The sequence below is a fragment of the Salvelinus fontinalis genome, chromosome 28, assembly GCF_029448725.1.
Source record: "Salvelinus fontinalis isolate EN_2023a chromosome 28, ASM2944872v1, whole genome shotgun sequence".
Classification (NCBI taxonomy): domain Eukaryota; kingdom Metazoa; phylum Chordata; class Actinopteri; order Salmoniformes; family Salmonidae; genus Salvelinus; species Salvelinus fontinalis.
In genome coordinates, this window is record NC_074692.1 from 44,341,645 (window position 1) to 44,355,402 (window position 13,758).

The 13,758-nt window shown below is 43.1% G+C and overlaps 1 protein-coding gene across 4 annotated transcripts in view; it reads left to right on the plus strand.

The window, feature by feature from the left end:
- LOC129826770 (sodium-dependent phosphate transporter 2-like) overlaps window positions 1-13,758 on the plus strand; it is an 83,323-nt gene that overhangs the window by 15,974 nt on the left and 53,591 nt on the right. The window lies entirely within an intron of this gene.

Genomic DNA, 13,758 nt, shown 5'->3' on the forward strand with positions numbered 1-13,758 from the left:
CTCCGGAACAGAAACATTCCTAGTGGTTTTCTCAGAACGTCCCTACTGTATTGTGACTGCTCCCAGTGCTCCGGAACAGAAACATTCCTAGTGGTTTTTACAGAACGTCCCTACTGTATTGTGACTGCTCCCAGTGCTCCGGAACAGAAACATTCCTAGTGGTTTTTTCAGAACGACCCTACTGTATTGTGACTGCTCCCAGTGCTCCGGAACAGAAACATTCCTAGTGGTTTTTTCAGAACGTCCCTACTGTATTGTGACTGCTCCCAGTGCTCCGGAACAGAAACATTCCTAGTGGTTTTTTCAGAACGTCCCTACTGTATTGTGACTGCTCCCAGTGCTCCGGAACAGAAACATTCCTAGTGGTTTTTACAGAACGTCCCTACTGTATTGTGACTGCTCCCAGTGCTCCGGAACAGAAACATTCCTAGTGGTTTTTTCAGAACGTCCCTACTGTATTGTGACTGCTCCCAGTGCTCCGGAACAGAAACATTCCTAGTGGTTTTTACAGAACGTCCCTACTGTATTGTGACTGCTCCCAGTGCTCCGGAACAGAAACATTCCTAGTGGTTTTTTCAGAACGTCCCTACTGTATTGTGACTGCTCCCAGTGCTCCGGAACAGAAACATTCCTAGTGGTTTTTTCAGAACGTCCCTACTGTATTGTGACTGCTCCCAGTGCTCCGGAACAGAAACATTCCTAGTGGTTTTTTCAGAACGTCCCTACTGTATTGTGACTGCTCCCAGTGCTCCGGAACAGAAACATTCCTAGTGGTTTTTACAGAACGTCCCTACTGTATTGTGACTGCTCCCAGTGCTCCGGAACAGAAACATTCCTAGTGGTTTTTACAGAACGTCCCTACTGTATTGTGACTGCTCCCAGTGCTCCGGAACAGAAACATTCCTAGTGGTTTTTTCAGAACGTCCCTACTGTATTGTGACTGCTCCCAGTGCTCCGGAACAGAAACATTCCTAGTGGTTTTTACAGAACGCCGTTGGCTCCGGCTTCTTAACGGTTAGCTGCTAATGCTAGCCGACATGTTTGGGAGTATTACCGCAGGTTCTGCCTTAGAATAACAGGCCTCAGATAAGCCCCTGACTCGCGTACCTAATCCTGCAGGCCTCATGGCGCACGCTGCACACCCTCCGTCCGAACGCGCATGTCCGATCAGTGATCTGCAGAGCCTCCTAGCAGTCTTGTGATGGTACAGCATCATCCACAGGATCCAGACACCCATGCATACCCCACAAGACATGCCACAATGTCTCTTCACAGTCCACCCATACATACCCCACAAGACATGCCACAATGTCTCTTCACAGTCCCCAAGTCTAGAACAGACTATGGGAGGCACACAGTACTACATAGAGCCATGACTACATGGAACTCAATTCCACATCAAGTAATTGATGCAGGCAGTGAAATTAGATTTAAAAAACAGATTAAAAAACACCTTTATGGAACAGCGGGGACTGTGAAGCAACACAAACATTGGCACAGACACGTGCATACACACACCCACACACGCGATAACATACGCACTATACATGCACATGGATTTAGTACTGTAGATATGTGGTAGTGGTGGAGTTGGGGCCTGAGGGCACACAGTGTGTTGTGAAATCTGTGAATGTATTGTAACGTTTAGAAAATTGTATAAACTGCCTTAATTTTGCTGGATCCCAGGAAGAGTAGCAACTGGTTTGGCAGCAGGATATTTGAATGAATACAAATGTTTCCTTTCTGTCCTCACTCTGTGGCCCCCAGCCTACATCAGCCAGGCAGCACAGCCAGCCGGTCAACAGTCAACAGCCAGCCAGGCAGAAATGCTGTTAGCTGGGTCATGTGCTGAAAGCCTGGATTAGGAGCAGGACGTCTGATCCAGCTTAGGAAACACGCATGGGCGCACAGTAGGGTGGGCTGTATTCAGATTTTCATATCGTCATACCGTACCTTCTCTCATCCCAGGATTTACGGAATTACCGGCTTAGTACGCAAGGGGGCGCTAAAAAGGCAAACAAAGCCCATTGGGTGTCTATTACCAGAATGCTAACAAAATTAGCACAAGTACAAGCTAATTTCCGTAGAGCCTGCTAGCTAAATATGCTAACGAGCACGAACTAAACTAATTGCAACAACGGGCAATCCAGGTTATAAAGTTATACGTGTATAAGTAGTAACTACCGAATGTCATTTTTTTGTTGAGTTGTTCACATTCACTTCTAAATGTGCAAAGAGACATTGTGAAAATGAACTAAGTTTTGAAGCATGCCACATTTTACCTGGAGCTAACTCTGCAGATACAACTACTGGGTGATTTTGAAAAGTCATAGTCATAATCGATTTTAATAATACTTTTTGCAAAATGTATTTTTAATATGTAATCTGTAGATACGATGAGAAGGGAAAGGTTCAGAACTTTTGTGAAACGGCACAGTTAAAGTATATGGCAAATATAAATCCAATATGGATAGTGTTAAGAGAAAGACGGGAGGGTTTGAGTGATGCTGAAGGGTGGAACTAATAACAACAACTCATTTAAAATAATATACTGTGTCTGTAAAATGTATTCACAGTACCAGTCAAAAGTTTGGACACCTACTAATTCAAGGGTTTTTCTTTATTTTTACTATTTTCTACATTGTATAATAATAGTGAAAACGTCACAACTATGAAATAACACACATGGAATCATGATTTAAACAAATATTTTATATTTCAGATTCTTCAAAGTAGCCACCCTTTGCCTTGACAGTTTTGTACACTCTTGGCATTCTCTCAACCAGCTTCACCTGGAATGCTTTTCCAACCGTCTTGATGGAGTTCCCACATATACTGAGAACTTGTTGGCTGCTTTTCCTTCACTCTGCGGACCAACTCATCCCACACCATCTCAATTGGATTGAGGTCGGGTGATTGTGGAAGCCAGGTCATCTGATGCAGCTCTCCATCACTCTCCTTCATGGTCAAAGTACAGATTTCCACCAGTCTAATGTCCATTGCTCATGTTTCTTGGCCCAAGCAAGTCTCTTCTTCTTATTGGTGTCCTTTAGTAGTTTCTCTGCAGCAGTTTGATCATGAAGGCCTGATTTCATGCAGTCTCCTCTGAACAGTTGATGTTGAGATGTTTGTTACTTGAACTCTGTGAAGCATTTATTTGGGCTGCAATCTGAGGTGCAGTTAACTCTAATGAACTTATCCTCTGCAGCAGAGGTAACTCTGGGTCTTCCTTTCCTGTGGCGGTCCTCGTGAGAGCCAGTTTCATCATAGCGCTTGATTGTTTTTGCGACTGCTCTTGAAGAAACGTTAGAAGTTCTTAAAATTGTGCAGATTGACTGACCTTCATGTCTTAAAGTAATGATGGACTGTCATTTCTCTTTACTTATTTGAGCTGTTCATGCCATAATATGGACTTGGTCTTTTACCAAATAGGGCTATCTTCTGTATACCACCCCTACCTTGTCACAACACAACTGATTGTCTCAAAGGCATTAAGAAGGAAAGTCCACAAATGAACTTTTAACAAGGCACACCTGTTAATTGAAATGCATTCCAGGTGACTACCTCATGAAGCTGGTTGAGAGAATGCCAAGACTGCCTTGATGACAGCTTTGCACAAAGGGTGGCTACTTTGAAGAATCTGAAATATAAAATATATTTTGATTTAACACTTTTTTGGTTACTACATGATTCCATATGTTATTTCATAGTTTTGATGTCTTCACTATTATTCTGTAATGTAGAAAATAGTAAAAAATAAAGAAAAACCCTTGATTGAGTAGGTTTGTGTCCTAACTTTTGACTTCTAAACTGTATGTTTAGAACTTTTGTGAAACAGCACAGTTAAAAATACATGGCAAACAGAAATAAAACTGGAATAAATGGGAGGGGTGGAGGGTAGTGGAAGATAAAAACAAACATGTCTGTACAGTGCATTCGGAAAGTACTCAGACCCCTTTACTTTCCCCACATTTTGTTACGTTACAGCCTAATTCTAAAATGAAATGTTCACCGAAAGTGAACACATTGAGTTTGAGTTTAGATCGATCAGCTTTTCCAAACCCTCAAAGCAAAATGTTTCATAAATATTGATCACACAGGAGCTGTGGCTCAATTTAATTTAAAAGGCGATTAGTTGAGTATTGGTTGTGTCAAAAGGGAAATTATGACTGTACAGGTTTTTTAGAGAATACAGCATGTTGGTGTAATATGACTTCTATGTCTTAAGCCGTCCACATGTTTCCCAGACAAAATAGTTCTGAAGAGTTTGTGCATATATTATGCGGACATTTTGTGATGTTTTTTTTTGTTGTCTGTTTGGGCACATTTTTTTTCTGTAATCAAGCTAAAGTTCAGAGTCGAAGTCTGCGCCCCTTCGTTGGTGATTGGTCAATTATAGGGATTCTTCAATATATAGTCTTTTTCATTCCACGAGAGACAACTCGTATTCATGCACTTTTTTTTGTTTGTTGAAATACTGCACCCAAATCTTAGTTATATGTAGAATTGTGCGACCTATGATCTTCTCAATTTATGACACGATTTCTGGTGTTAATTAATTCAGAATATTTTGTCAGAAGTTTATACTGGCTATGGCATCTCAAAATAGTACTATTGCTGCTCTTCTTTTATCAAGCGAAGGTCTTTTAAGGAAGTATGTGAGCGCCCTCGTTCGGTTTTGGCTAGGCGCCAGCCAAACTGAAGCATGCTGATGGCTTTATTAGTAACACACGTAGTTATGTGGTACATTTTGTATTTCCATTTATTATGGATCCTCCATTAGCTGTTGCCAAGGCAGCAGCTACTCTTCTTGGGGTCCAAACATTATTAAAGCACTTACATATAAATCCCCAAAAGATAGAATAGTACATCAAACATTTTGTGTTGTGTCCTGATTTTACAAAGCCTTACAAAACAGTTGTATGTCCACATACAATGTCCTCCAGAGCAGATAGTTGTTAGTGGGAGAACAGTCTCCTCTGACACCGGAGAGAGTTGACCTGTCATGTATTTCAACACCTGGACCGGACTTTCCCAACAGCACAACGCAGGAGAGGGTTGATTTTTGTTTCTTGTTCTAAAGGTTTTGTTTTTGGTCATGTTAAGGCTACGCTGGAAATTGTGTGTTTAGAGAGGGAAAGAGATGCCATTTTGTAAGTCCCAGCTGTTGTCAACCTGACTAACATTTTTACTAGGTGCTGAGATGATTTCTGAAAGTGTGTCTGTGTGGGTCCTGCAGACTTACTGTGTGTTTGTGTAAGAGCTTTTAAAGAAAGTTTCTGACAGAGTTGTTGTCATTCCTGAGGGCCCCCCCATTGTGGTTAGCTGGCGTTTGGTGTGTTTGTCCTTCCTCGCCGTGCAAAGACAGTTACCCCCCACCTTCCCCGACCGCCGCCGGCAACAGGTGCAACACACCCAGGGGTCCCGTGTTCTGATTGGTTCAACATCGCTGGACGCACACCCAACGTCCAACCCATGGTCCATGAGCAAGCAATGTCTTATTTAACTACAGGATTAGAACTAGTTAGTGGTATTGTTGTTCGTTTCATTGATCTGTTCAGAGAAGTTTAAAAGAATTGGATTGGTGTGAGCTAGAGGGATTTTACACAACAGTTCATGAGGGGAAGTGAACAAGTGCACACTAACGAGTGAGTGAGAGGAGAGGGGAAACTGAGTGAGAGAGAGAGGACAGAGGGGTAACAGAGAGGAAACTAACAGCCACTCTCCTCTCAGACTAGCAGGCGAGAGAGAGAGATGCAGCATGCCACCACGGCACACAGCAAGTCACCCACCGCTACCCCAAGCCTTAGTCTCACGACCGCACCAGACACATACCAGGCTTCCAATGCCGGTGTGTGTGTGTGTGCATTCTCTTGTCAGAGGTTGGTTTGATGTGTTCTCTTGTAAACCAAATATGCCAGATACAGTTGTTGTGGAGGGAGGTGCTCATTTTGGAAGTGGGTTGCCCTTTTGACTCCTACATGGAGCAGACCTTTGCTGAAATACCAGCCCCCGTGTCACGCCTGAACAGCCTTGTTTATCTGTACAAACTTGTAGAGCTGATATTTGGCCGTCTCTGCCACGTACATAGTAGAGATGTGCATAGATATTTGAATATGCGAACGGATGTTAGTATTCGAGGGGGTGTAGAATGTGTGTACATTTTTTATAAGCCTATTTTAACACATACTTTTTCGAAATAAAATGTAAATATCCATGTGACGTTGTTACCTACAAGGATATACCATGATCATTACCTTATACCAAGGATATACCATGATCATTACCAAATACCAAGGATATACCATGATCATTACCATATACCAAGGAAAGACCATGATCATTACCATATACCAAGGAAAGACCATGATCATTACCATATACCAAGGAAAGACCATGATCATTACCATATACCAAGGATATACCATTATCATTACCATATTATTCATTTAATAAAAACAAACTTTTCTATGTTTTTTTTTTGTGGTATTATTTTTTTTTATATTTTCCCCCCTTTTTTCCCCCTCCCCAATTTGGATCTTGTCTCATCGCTGCAGCTCCCCAACGGCCTCGGGAGGCGAAGGTTGAGTCATGCGTCCTCTGAAACATGACCTGCCAAACCGCGCTCCTTAAAACCCGCCAGCTTAACCCTGAAGCAACCCCCACCAATGTGTCGGAGGAAACACCGTGAAACGGGTGACCTGAGTCAGCCTGCAGGCACCCGGCCCGCCACAAGGAGCCAAGTAAAGCCCCACCGGCCAAACCCTAGTGGTTAGAGTGTTGGGCCAGTAACTGAAAGGTTGCTGAATCGAGTCCCCGAGCTGACAAGGTAAAAATCTTTCGTTCTGCCCCTGAACAAGGCAGATAACCCACTGTTCCCCTGAACAAGGCAGTTAACCCACTGTTCCCCTGAGCAAGGCAGATAACCCACTGTTCCCCTGAGCAAGGCAGATAACCCACTGTTCCCGGGGCGCCGAAGACGTGGATGTTGATTAAGGCAGCCCGCCGTACCTCTCTGATTCAGAGGGTTAAATGTGGAAGACATTTCAGTTGAAGACATTCAGTTGTACAACTGACTAGGTATCCCCCCCTTTCCTTAACACGGCCGACGCTGGGCCAATTGTGCACCGTCCTATGGGACTCCCGGCCGTGGCACAGCCCGGGAATGAAACCGGGGTCTGTAGTGATGCCTTCGACCACTGCGTCACTCGGGAGGTTTCAATGTAGTTATTATGTCGCGTGCCCAATAAAATAAAGACTGGTAGACTTCAACGTGTGTATAGTGTGTTGTTTATGTTGGTCAATCAAAGCTGCAAAGAGGCTCAATTTGTAGTGGTGTGTAGGGAGAGTTCACTAATGCAATGCAAGATGGAGTAAAATGACAGAATTAAAAAGAGTAGGTTACAATGAGCAATCAACAGGTAGGTAGGCTGTTATTTTATCTGATTGGCGTTGGGGAGAATGTGCAAAATGTGAGCCTCAATTAGCTTAGCTAGCTAACTGGGTCGCTCTAGGCTACTCCAGTCAAGACAGGCACTGTTATATGAGATGATGTATAATATGGCGGCTGCTACAAGTTAGCTAAGTTTGCTAGGAAAACCTTGGCTATTGCCAAGTAGCATCTCTCACTCTGAGAGAGAGAGAGATATTGTATAAAACTGTATAAAGAGAAGCATGTTAGTGCTGTTTTATGTAAAGTGTTACTACTCCCGTCCATAAATCTATTGCAGAATGCAGCCGTCTGACTGCGTGTAGTAAAGTCGATTAATTCTCTTACTTGCATTAGTCCCCTCGTTTGGTGATTGGCATTTAGTCTGTGACAACAAAAAATGCAGCAGTCTTGTTTTTTAGTGGCGAAGAGTGGTAAGGTGACCTGATTTTGGAACTATGAAAATACTTTTTTTTAAACAGATTGTTAACCATAAAGTGTACATTTTTGATTCTAGAGCGGGGGGGGGGGGGTCAGAATAATTTGGGTCAGGGGGCAGAGTTCTGTCATCTATTTCCTTGATTTAGTCTAATCAGTGGAACAATTCTCATTCTTAACAATGGGCTAAAATATATGGGTAATTACTGAGTTCTGACAACAGGAACACTACTGTTATTCCCCGTGCTTATTTTAGTGTTCTACTTCTTTAAAAACGCTCTAGTGTAATCACATATTTGAAATCTGATATGCCTACTTGTGTCTTTTGAAAATGAATGATATGAGGCGATGCGTTTTTTTTGCAGGACAGTTTTGACATAAGTCCTACAAAATAAGCATTAGATATGAATTGGAATCAAATATAATTAGACATGTTTAGTATTGTGCACATGCTAGGCAGAGATGGAAGGGGGGACTCACAACTCATAAAACGCATGATATGTTGTCTGTGTACAGCAAGATAATTGGCAAGGATCTTCAACTAGTACGTGCATAAACCACCTGAATATTGTTATTCATTAGATCTTTATTGAAGGTTTTGGTGATTTTTGAGAAATGAATTGTTAAACACCTAGCACTAGAGAAACATATATTAGTGGTGGCCAACCCTCCTGGAGAGCAAGCAGGATTTTCATCCGGGCCTATTTTAGAGAGAGAGAGTTCACCCAAATTACAAAATGTTTGTGTCCTTGAAAGCAACATATAGACAAGGAGAATGCAATCTTATGATTTTGGCTGCCCTCTGCCATCGACCAATAATCTAACAAACGTCCTGTGCAGAGCTTTGGTGTAGTGGTAACACTTTGGCACGTGTCACATACAACTTTCTACCTGAGAACAGAGATCAATCCCTGTTTCTAATATCTCCCTACCTCGTTCATTACTGTCTGAATTAAATGTCAAACCACCTAAAAATGTATACAAAAATATGAGCACACTTAAGATGTCACCCCCCCCCCCCAGAATTCTTTTTTTTCTTTCTAAAAGTAACAAAATTGTCAGATTTTGAGTTAATTTAATGTTCAAGGCATCATGAATACACCTGCCCTGTTTGTTTTGTTTTGCACCCTGATCATAGGCCTTAAGCCTAAGCCGAAATACATATTTGCAGGAAATGAGCTTTAAAACTGTACAATTTTCCCAGTCCCCAGGATTGTGCCAGGGGACAATGAAATTCACATGGCAAATCTCACTCCAAGCTTTCTTAAGATGTTGGCAGCCCTGCTATGCAGAAATCGCTATGCCATTTCCTGGTTGCAAAAAGCAACTATAGTGTAGAGAATCATACCATCTAAACCGCTGTGAAATATATTTTTCCATATCCAGAAATATAGTATTTATCTGTTTTGAAAGCTGGTGTACAAAACCCAAAGTAAGATGCAGAAAGGGAGGCATAGAAATACGCTACATAGAACATACCTCCCGCTTTGTAGACTTGCTTTCAATGAGAATGACAGATCTATAACACACATTTCTATGTGAATTTGACTGGGCAGGGGCGCAGCCGTGGATGGGCCTGGGAAGAAGACGGATGTGGAGTTCATGGGCTGGCGTGGTTACACGTGGTCTGAGGTTGTGAGGCCGGTTGGACATACTGCCAAATTCTGTAAAACAACATTGGAGGCGATTTTATGGTAGAGAAATGAACATTACATTCTCTGGCAACAGCTCTGGTGTACATTCCAGCAGTCAGCATGCCAATTGCACGCTCCCGCAATATTTGAGACACCTCTGGCATTGTGTTGTGTGTCAAAACTGTACATTTTAGAATGGCCTTTTATTGTCCCCAGCACAAGGTGCACCTGTGTAATGATCATGCTGTTTAATCGTCTTATTGATATGCCACACCTGTCAGGTGGATTATCTTGGCAAAGTAGAAATTCAGGCCAGAGTTCAAACTTGGTTTCATCAGACCAGAGAGTCTTGTTTCTCATGGTCTGGGTCCTTTGGGTGCCTTTTGGAAAACTCCAAGCGGGCTGTCATGTGCCTTTTACAGAGGCGTGGCTTCTGTCTGGCCACTCTACTACCATAAAGGCCTGATAGGTGGAGTGCTGCAGAGAAGGTTGTCCTTCTGGAATGTTCTCCCATCTTGACAGAAGAACTCTGGAGCTATGTCAGAGTGACCTTTGGGTTCTTGGTCACCTCCCTAACCAAGGCCCTTCTCCCTTGATGGCTCAGTTTTGGTGGTTCCAAACTTCTTCCATTTAATAATGATGGAGGCCACTGTGTTCTTGGGGACCTTCAATGGGCAGAAATGTTTTGGTACCCTTCCCCAGATATGTGCCTCGGAGGCTCTACGGACAATTCCTTCAACCTCATAGCTTGGTTTTTGCTCTGACATGCACTGTCCACTGTGGGACCTTATATAGACAGGTGTGTGCGTTTCCAAATCATGTCCAATCAATTGAATTTACCACAGGTGGACTCCAAGTTGTAGAAATATCAAGGATGATCAGTGGAAACAGGATGCACCTGAGCTCAATTTCAATGCTCATAGCAAACAATTCCTTTGTCCTCATCATTTTACATTTTAGTCATTTAGCAGACGCTCTTATCCAGAGCGACTTACAGTAGAGTGCATACATTTTATTACAATCAAGTTGTAATCAAGTTGAAGAAACATCAAGGATGATCAATGGAAACATTTTGCAAAAATGTGCAGCTCTCCTTTATTTTCAAAAAATTCAAAACCTGTTTTTGCTTTGACATTATGGGGCACTGTGTTTGAGATTTATTTATTTAATGCAGAGATGCAAAATGCAGAGAGAAGTGCATCTGGGCGCATAGTCAATCCAATGTCTGCATTGGGCCATGCAGCATTTACGGCGATACGGCCTCAGCAGAAGTCAGGCATTCATACCTCTTGCGCTTCGCCGAGCAGCGCAGAACTGTTGTCAAGGAAGTGAGTTTGTGTTTATACAGGGTGTACGGCCCCCACCTACCGTCATCCAATCATGTCAATGCGGAACTATACAGAGCCCTCTGCATTGTTACAACATTTAGGAGGTGCACGGCGAAGCGGTAAGGAGATTTGGCATCTGCATATCTCCTGGAGGCTCTGACCACATTTTCAAATCAAGCATAAATTGTCTTTTAGTCAATTAGGCCTCTTCAATGGATTTACAGTTGAAGTCGGAAGTTTACATACACCTTTGCCAAAATACTTTTAAACTCAGTTTTTCACAATTCCTGACATTTAATCTTAGTAAAAATTCCCTGTTTTAGGTCAGTTAGGATCACCACTTTATTTTAAGAATGTGAAATGTCAAAATAATAGTAGAGAGAATGATTTATTTCAGTTTTTATTTCTTTCATCACATTCCCAGTGGTCCAGAAGTTTACAAACACTCAATTAGTATTTGGTAGCATTTCCTTTAAATTTTTGAACTTGGGTAAAACGTTTCGGGTCGCCTTCCACAAGCGTCCCAAAATAAGTTGGGTGAATTTTGGCCCATTCCTCCTGACAGAGCTGGTGTAACAGTCAGGTTTGTAGGACTCCTTGCGCGCACACGCTTTTTCAGTTCTGCCCACACATTTTCTATAGGATTGAGGTCGGGGCTTTGTGATGGCCACTCCAATACCTTGACTTTGTCCTTAAGCCATTTTGCCACAACTTTGGAAGTATGCTTGGGGTCATTGTCCAGTTGGAAGACCCATTTGTGACCAAGCTTTAACTTCCTGACTGATGTCTTGAGATGTTGCTTCAATATATCCACATAATTGTCCTACCTCATGATTCCATCTATTTTGTGAAGTGCACCAGTCCCTCCTGCAGCAAAGCACCCCCACAACATGATGCTGCCACCCCCGTTCTTCACGGTTGGGATGGTGTTCTTCGGCTTGCAAGCCTCCCCCTTTTACGTCCAAACATAACGATGGTCATTATGGCCAAACAGTTCTATTTTTGTTCCATCAGACCAGAGACATTTCTCCAAAAAGTACAATCTTTGTCCCCATGTGCAGCTGCAAACCGTAGTCTGGCTTTTTTTTATGGCGGTTTTGGAGCAGTGGCTTCTTCCTTGCAAGGCGGCCTTTCAGGTTATGTCGATATAGGACTCGTTTTACTGTGGATATAGATCATTTTGTACCTGTATCCTCCAGCATCGTCACAAGGTCCTTTGCTGTTGTTCCTGGATTGATTTGCACTTTTGGCACCAAAGTATGTTCCACTCTAGGAGACAGAACGCGTCTCCTTCCTGAGCGGTATGACGGCTGCGTGGTCCCATGGTGTTTATACTTGCGTTCTTTTGTTTGTACAGATGAACGTGGTACCTTGAAGAAGAAAAAAAATCCCGCGAAGACGATATGCCCGCGGCGAAGACGATATGCCCGCGGCGAAGACGATATGCCCGCGGCGAAGACGATATGCCCGCCGTGAAGACGATATGCCCGCCGCGAAGACTATATTTGTATATATATTTTTTTTTTTTACCTGGCAAGACTATATGACTGCTGCAATGATAACCATGGTCATTGTAGTATAATGGTTGCTATGGCTATCATGGCTGTTGCCGTGTTAATGATTGCTGAAAAGAATAGGACCAGGCAGACACAAAGACTCCAAGACAGACGGAGTACTCTATAAGGCTTTTCCTAGATCAGCCCAGAGTGAACAGACCCGACACCAGTACTCTGACATTTTAGATCGCAGAACTCTTAACAGCTGGCCATAGATCAGCTTGGAGCGCGACCCCTGTTTTGTGTCGTTGTTTTGTTGTGAGAGCTGGTGTCTGCCTGTGAAGAGAGGAGTAGAGGGCAGCATAAAGAATACTGTTCATCTCCTCTTTGAAACGACTGATTGTGCCATAGAGAGGCAGAGAAGAGGCAGGAAAACGAACCAGATTGTGTGTTTTGCATATTGCAGACTCAGACCTGCGAGTAGGGCTGTGACGGTCATGGAATTTTGGATGATGGTTATTGCCCAGCCAAATGACTGCGTTCACAGTAATAACCGTTTTGAATAGCAACAACAACAAAAAAATGTAGCGCTCGTGAAAAATATTTTCTCCTCTCCGATCCTGACTGCATAGGTTGCCATGGAAATAGAATGAACAGGACGGGCGTCCCCATTCAAGTCAATAATGGCTGGGCTGACACCCATCGCAAGTGTACAGGGCCCATAGGCGCAAAGCAGGAAGTGAAAGCAGGATATGTACCCATTTTTTAATATGGGCTGTGATTTTGTTGATTCAACTCAAATGACGTGACAAAAATACATTCCATTGCATGTGGCACATCATTTGAATGAACGTTCTGTATTACCATGGAAATGATTGCATCACAATACCAAGCAGCCATTGTGAGTGTACCCATGAGTTTACCAGTCAGATTGCCAGAGTAAGAGATTCAAAGCCTGTTCTATTCATTATATATCTGTGCTGCTGCTGCATGAAGGCGGAGGGGGGCGTTGCCTAGGCAACCAAAGACTCGTTTGATACGACATCTTGCTTCTTTCAGTAAGAAGCAACAAAGTTGAACCAATATGTTAAGAGTCCGTGTTACCGCAGAAACGGACTCAACCACATGAATGCTTGGCCGTCCCGTCTTCAGTTAGCTGTTCGTTCCAGACAAAAAAAAACTTTTTTTATTTTCATTCCGTCAGCGAGCTTCGAGCGTGTTCTATTTTCTGTTACAATGTGGTAGTGACGGAGAGAGTCACAGGGTACTTCTGTTACAATGTGGTAGTGACGGACGGACGGCTGTTCACAATGCCCTTGGTCTAACTGCATGGCTGTTCCTGGCTGCTAGATACACACACCACCTCTCCTCTCTCCCCTCAACATCCCCTGTTTTATTCACTACCTCTGTCTCCATCTCCCTGGCCTCCCCTC